Raw genomic sequence first — 8118 nt, forward strand, 5'->3', positions numbered from 1 at the left:
TTTAGAATTTAATGAAAATGAAGGCACAACATACCCAAACATATGGGACAATGAAAGCATTGCTAAGAGAAAAACTCATAACTCTGAGTGCCTCAAAATAAAAAAAACAAAAAAACAAAAAAAACAAAAAAACTGGAGAGAGCACACACTAGCATCTTAACATCACATCTGAAAGGGCTAGAACCAAAGGAAGCAAATATAACCAAGAGGAATGGAAGGCAAGAAATAATCAAACTCAGGGCTGAAGTCAACCAAGTAGAAATAAAAAGAACTATACAAAGAGTCAACAAAACCAGGAGCTGGTTCTTTGAGAAAATCAACAAGATATATAAGCCCTCAGCCAGACTAACCAGAAGTCACAGAGACAGTATCCAAATTAACAAAATCAGAAATGAAAAGAGAGATATAACAACAGAAACTGAGGAAATTAAAAAAAATTATCAGATCCTACTACAAAAACCTATACTTAACAAAACTGGAAAATTTGGAGGAAATGGATAATTTTCTAGACAGATACCAAGTACCAAAGTTAAATCAGGACCAGATAAACCATCTAAACAGTCCCATAACCCCTAGAAAAATAGGAGTCACTAAAAGTCTCCCAACCAAAAAAATCCCAGAACCAGAGAGATTTAGTGCAGAATTCTATCAGACCTTTATAGAAGACCTAATACTAGTACTATCCAAACTATTGCACAAAATAGAAACAGAAGAAAAATTACCCAATTCATTCTATAAAGCCACAATTACACTTATACCTAAACCACACAAAGACCCAACAAAGAAACAGAACTTCAGACCAATTTCCCTTACAAATATGATGCCAAAATATTCAATAAAATCCTCCCAAACCAAATCCAAGAACACATCAAAACAATCATGCATCATGATCAAATAGGCTTCATCCCAGGGATGCAGGGATGGTTCAATATTCAGAGATCCATCAATGTAATACACTATATAAACAAACTCAAAAAAAAAGCACATTATCATCTCATTAGATGCTGAGAAAGCATTTGACAAAATTCAACACCTCTTCATATTAAAAAGTCTTGGAAAGATCAGTAATTCAAGGACCATAAACATAGTAAAAAGCAATATACAGCAAACCAGTAGCCAACATGCTTGGCTACTAAATGGAAACTAAATGGAGAGAAACTTGAAGCAACCATACTTAAATCAGGGACTAGACAAGGCTGCCCACTCTCTTCCTATCCATTCCACATTGTACTGGAAGTCCTAGCCTGAGCAATTAGAAAACAAAAGGAGGTCAAAAGGATACAAATTGGAAAGGAAGAAGTCAAAATATCAGTATTTGCGGATGATATGATAATATGTTTAAGTGACCCCAAAACTTCCACCAGAGAATTCCTAAACCTAATAAACAACTTCAGTAAAGTAGCTGGATGTAAAATTAACTCAAACAAATCAGTAGCCTTCCTCTACTCAAAGAATAAACAGGCTAAGAAAGAAATTAGGGAAGCAACACCCTTCACAATAGTCACAAATAATATAAAACACCTCGGGTGTGACTCTAACCAAGCAAGTGAAAGATCTGTATGACAAGAACTTCAAGTCTCTGAAGAAAGAAATTGAAGATCTCCGAAGATGAAAAGATCTTCCATGTTCATGGATTGGCAGAATTAATATAGTAAAAATAGCCATCTTGATGAAAGCAATCTACAGATTCAATGCAATCCCCATCAAAATTCCAACTAGATTCTTCATAGAGTTAGAAAGAACAATTTGAAAATTCATTTGGAATAACAAAAAAACCCAGGATAGCAAAAACTATTCTTAACAATAAAAGAACTTCTGGGGGGATCACCATCCCTGAACTTCAGCTGTTTTACAGAGCAATAGTGATTTAAAAAAAAAACTGCATGGAATTGATACAGAGACAGGCAGTAGACCAATAGAATAGAATTGAAGACCCAGAAATGAACCCACACACTGTGGTCACTTGATCTTTCACAAGAGCTAAAACCATTCAGTGGGAAAAAAGACAGCATTTTGAACAAATGATGTTTGTTCAACTGGAGGTCAGTATGTAGAAGAATGCAAATCAATCCATTTTTATTACCTTGTACAAAGCTCAAGTCCAAGTGGATCAAGGACCTCCACATCAAACCAGATACACTGAAACTAATAGAAGAGAAAGTGCTGAAGAGTCTCAGACACATGGGCACAGGGGATAATTTCCTGAACAGAACACCAATGGCTTATGCTCTAAGATCAAGAATCAACAAATGGACCTCATAAAACTGCAAAGCTTCTGGAAAGCAAAGGACACTGTCATTAGTACAAAATGGCAACCAACAGATTGGGGAAAGATCTTTACCAATCCTACATCCAATAGAGGACTAATATCCAATATATACAAAGAACTCAAGAAGTTAGACTCCAGATAATCAAATAATCTTGTTAAAAAATGAGGTACAGAACTAAATAAAGAATTCACAGCTGAGGAGTATCAAATGGCCAAGAAGCACCTAAAGAAATGCTCAACATCTTTAGTCATCAACCCTATAAGATGAACAGCAATATCAACCAACCAGACCCCTCCCCCCAGGCCTCGAAGTGACTAAACCACCATCCCAAGTGTAAGCATGGACGAATCTATGGCTCCAGCTACATGTGTAGCAGAGCATGGCCTTGTCAGGCATCAATGGGAGGAGAGATCCTTGGTCCTGTAAATATTTGATACCCCAGTATATGGGTGGGGAGTATGAATGTCAGGGTGTAGAAGTGGGAGGGAGTGGGTAGGTGGGTGGGGGAGCACCCTCATAGAAGCAGGGTGGGGGGGATGTGATAGGGACTTTCTGGAAGGGAAACTGGGTAAGGGGATAACATTTTAAATGTAAATAATATATCCAATAAAAATGTTTTTAAAAAGTAATGAGGCAGGAGGGAAGCAAATAACAAGTTTGACAAGTTAGACAGGGCAGGGAGAAAGGTGTTGCAGGACAGACAAAAGCAGCACTAAGTATAAGTGGTATGGAGGGTATTATAGCGTTTAGGCCAGAATGGATCATGTAGACAAATACAGAAGAAGGAACTCAAAAAAATGAAAGCAAGAAATGCAAAAAATCACCAAACCCCCATCCCTTCTGTGTCCCAAGGTCAAGCTAATCTCTGCACAAAGATGGCTTCCTTGCACCCCTACAAAAGCCTTGTCCAGAGCCATGATTCTTAGATTTGTAGACTCCTTCTTCCTACCGTGAGGCCCAATGCTCTGAAGGTGGGAGAAGAAGGGAAAAGGAAATCTACTCTCTGTCTCTTGCCGAGCCAGCATCTGCTCAGGTCTCACTGCAGAGGAGGGTGGGTTCCTCTAGCATGGGACACAGGAGTGTCTGCCAAACCACTTGTTTAGAAACTGATGGAGACACAAGTTGAGCCCAGGAAACCAGGCCCTCCAGTATTAGGCTAAACTTTTCTTCTGGTTTAGAGAGATCTGTGGTTTCGGTTTTTCATTGAAATTTTCTAAAGCAGGATGTATTTACCATTAAGCAAAAATCTTAGACCCAATCCTGACTTAGATCCTTGGGAAATTAGCATTCTGTGTGCTTCAATTTGTGTGTCTATAAGTTTACACACACACACACACACACACACACACACACACACACTCTCATACACACACACATGCACACACACACACACACATACACTCACACAGACACACATACACTCACACACACATATACACTCACACACATACATACACTCACAGACACACACACACAGAATGAGAGAGGGGGGGTTATTTGCTCATTTATTTAGAACAGTATAAATCAAACTGTGTGGACCCCAAGATTACATAGTCTGACAGGAGCTTATTCCAGAGCTGTCTGGTTCAGCAAGTGATAGCTTTCCCATAGAATCCTGAGAGAATTTCTATAAACCATCAAACATGGCCCTTGACCCAAAGACCTAAGTAATATCTGGGCAGCCAGATTATTTTTCTGGGAGGTTGGTTCATATTTTAATTCTTCCTTTAAAGTGGAATTAAATGACTGGCCTGCCTGGTTATCCCAGTGCAGCCAAGATACAGTGTCACTGTGGGATGAGCCTCGTGTATCAAATGCCTTCCCAGAGGAATTACCGCCATTGTCTCCACTCTAGGCAGGCGCGTCAGAGACACTTGACACATTTGTTCTGAACTTGTGGTGACCTACTTATTCTAAGTTTCAATTTTTTTATTCCTCAGATAAGATTAAAAATGGACAAAGCAATGACATCATCGCTGCCATTCTTTGGAGATTTAAAAGAAACAGGACAGCACTTTCAGACACTAGGACAGAGTTAGCGGCTAGAGAATGAGGAGTCAGCCAGCTGATAATCATGGTGCTGTTTCCAGCAGATTTTTTTAAAACAGGTATGGATCCTGGTAAAGCCTCCTTTCCAAAGCCCAGGTCTCTTTTTCCATTCCATAGTGTTACTTTCATTTCATTTCTTTTTGATTTTTTTTTTTAAAAACATGGTCTCATGTGGTCCAGGGTGAGGCTGGCTTTGGATTCCTGGTTTCTGGCCACCACCTCCCCAGTGATGGGTTTGCCAGTGTGTACCACAGCACACAGCACATTTTTTGCTCTCCTGTAACAATCAAAACTGGATGGGTTAAAGCTCAGTGTTGCCATTTTAGATCAGTTCCTGTCTCTTGGCTGGTCTCTGTGACCCAGCCATTTCAGTGATTATGAAGACCCCACTGATCAGTGTGTGAGACTCCTGAGTTAGCAAAAGAACCTTAATCCTCTCCACAGAGACCCCTGGAGAGCATGGACTTAGTAATATTTGTGTGACTTTCTCTTTGCCCCTTACGGTGACAGTTGCCATCCATCTTTCTCAGATTGTGTGCTGGCTTGTCTTATGTCAACTGGACACACAAAGCAGAGGTATTTGAAAGGCAGGAACTTCAATTGGGAAAATGCCTCCATAAGATCAAGCTGTAGGGGCTGAGAGATGGCTCAGTGGTTAAGAGCACTGACTGCTCTTCAATCCCCAGCAACCACATGGTGGCTCACAACCATCTATAACGGAATCTGATGCCCTCTTCTGGTGTGACTGAAGACAGTGACAGTGCACTCATATAAAATGAGTAAATAAACTCTTCGGAAAATAAAAAGACCAAGCTGTAAGACATTTTCTTAATTGATGATTGATGGAGGAGGATCCAGCCTACTGTGGGTGGTGACATCCCTGGGTAGGTGGTCCTGGGTTTGATTAGAAAGCAGGCTAAGCAAAATATAGGGAGCGAGGCAGTCAACAGCACCATGGCCTCTGCGTCGGCCCCTGCCTTCAGCTTCCTGCCCTGTGTGAGTTCCTGTCCTTGATTTTTTCAGTGATGGCATAGAATATGAAAGTGTAAGCCATAAACTCTTTCCTCCCCAAGTTTCTGTCCTCGTCTTTTGTCGCAGTGATTGAAACCCTAAGATAGCAGGTGTGGTCCTTTCCTAGAGCTACTTTTAATAAATGGCCACAAAAGTGATGACCTGAAACCATCAGAATGAATTCCTACAGCTCTGGGGTCCAGAAGGTCAAATCAGCCTGTCCACTGGGCCATGCTCTTTCTGAAAGTTCAAGGTAAACGCCATTCTTCCCCTCTTTCTGACTTCTTACATCTGCCGGAAGTCCTTGCTGCTCCTCAACTTGAAGCTCCCCGTGGGTAAGGAGGGACTGCAAGGATGTGCATGAGCATGTGTCCAGATCTTTCTCTCCTCTCAGGGTAGGTTGGATTGTGGTGAGACCTGTAAAGGTCTTATTGGCAAAGAAAGTCACATTCACGGCTTTCAGGAGGACATGAATTCGGGGACGTGAATTTGAGGGTGACACGTAAGGATATCTCTGTATTTCATTTATGTAGCCTCAGACCACTGGGCACTTGGGTGCATGGGCACACCACTTCAGTTCCTCTACATTCAAAGAAATTAAGACTTACAGTTTTGGTAAATGAGGGGAGAGAGAGAGAGAGAGAGAGAGAGAGAGAGAGAGAGAGAGAGAATGAATCTTAGTTTCTCCCTGTCTTTCTCATAGTAGTTCCAATTTTATAGAAAAGATGAAACTAAATCTAAGCGTTGTGCATATGTTCATTTAACTGTTAGGTAAGCTGTTAAGACTGTGTAAAATCTTTCCCCGTGAGTCAACTTTCTCCTCTGTCCCAGGATTAGTCTTTTCCTTTCCCCGCATAAAATTTCTATGCAGTATTTTACTCTCTGGGCTCTGATCTGTTTCAAGATCTAATCCTTCCCCCTTTCTCCCCCAGGACAATGCCTCCTCCTGTGGTTCTTTCTGACCTCCACTCTCCCTCATAAAGCCATCTCATGGAGTTTGTCTTAAGCTAGTACATAGGAGATTAGCATCATGGCCCCCAAACAGTCTGATAGCCTCACTACCTCTAGCATGGCGGCCATGTTCCCCGCTGCACTCACCTGATCTCCTCTCCAGCATTCCTTGCATCCTTTAACTCCACCTCCTGCTCTTTCCTTTCTCTGTTATCATTGTCTCTTCATCTGAAAAGCCATTCTTCCCCAAACAGCATCTTTGAAAAGTCACTACTTTTCCAAAACCTATCAAGATCACCACCCACCAAACAGCCAGAACTGCCATCCTTCCCAAACTCCTATTAAATGCTGCCCTCCCCCCGGTGCTTTCATTTCTGATATGATTTATAATCATGCTGTGTTCTTTTACATAAAAGCAGAATCTCTTTCCCATAGCTGTTTCTGGTTCTCGGCTGTCTTGCTCATGTCTTAAATCAAGGAAGGACTCTAAAATTATGATTTTTTTAGACATGTATCCAATAACGTTTGAATGTTTTATATTTCATCAAAAGTGGAGGCGATTTTTGATGCATTGTTTCCCTTAATATCAGATATTCATAATTATAAAGATAACTCAATTCTTTGTAATAACCAAACATTATGCATTACCAAATAAATGTATTAATAAAGTGTGTTTTTATAAGTAGGCTGTGAGTAAGATTTTACGGCATTAAAAATTATGAAAACCATTATAGCAATGAGGTCACATTTTGCCCCCGGCAGATTGAAGTATTTGCATTTTCTATTAGACTTTCTGCATCCCAGGAGACGTCATGATGGCTGGGATTTTTTTATCCTATGGGGTAAGATTAAAGGAGAGAGCTGTTTTAAGACCAAGGAACAGAACAAGAGGGTCATGGGTGTCAGGGGTACAAACGCTGCTATTTAATAACTTTGTGACTTGGAAAAATTAACTAACATCTCGAAACGGGTTTCATTCTTGGTAAACAGGGCTTCGGTCTAAATCACAAGGCTGTTGAGGAGGTGAATGGTGTGTACCTAACATGGGTGGTTTATGGGTCTCTCAGCAAATGGCGTCGACCTCCATTACAAGGGTCGGCTTGGGAAGGGGTGATGTGGCTTTTTTCATTTAGTTGTGGTTTTTATTTTTCTTTTTAGAATTTTTACTTCCCTTGCGAATTGCAGCCAATTCTATCAGAAGCTGTGGAAGTCGACGAGTGGGGCTTTAACCTCTAAGTTGCCCCGAGGGAGAGTTAACTAATGAAAAGACACGCGAGTGAATTATCCACACTGCTCTGCTGAGGTACAAAATTACTTTTGTACAGATATCCAGCTTGCTAATTATGTTTTAAAAATCGAAGGAATGTTGCTTTTTTTTTTTTAATCTTCAGTTCTAGAACTGACCAAGATGCATTAGAGGGGAAATGTCTGATTTTAGTCATAAATCAAGAAAACTCCACTTAGCAATGAAATTCATAGTTGAATGCATACTGATGCTATGACGTGAAGGTATAGATAAGATGCTTTCTTACCTGCAGTCTCTTCCCTCCAAGAGTTTAGAAATCTCCAGTAGGATGCTGAGATGCAGAAAAAAATCACCATCTGAATTAATTTGAACTACTATAAGAATAATGTCACCTCTTACCAGTTGGGTCTCTTTTTATTCTTCCATAAGATTGCCTTTCCTGCTCTTTCTGGTGTCATGTGCACCATTTGGAATTTGAGGGTACTGGGTGCTCCCCACTGTTTTATGCTGGCTTTGCCCACAAGCTAGTAACATCCACCAACGGTGCACTTTCTTACACTCTTACCTGACTAGAGTGGCTGGGCAGAGGCA

Source organism: Rattus norvegicus, chromosome 11 (genome assembly GCF_036323735.1).
Source record: "Rattus norvegicus strain BN/NHsdMcwi chromosome 11, GRCr8, whole genome shotgun sequence".
Classification (NCBI taxonomy): Eukaryota; Metazoa; Chordata; class Mammalia; order Rodentia; family Muridae; genus Rattus; species Rattus norvegicus.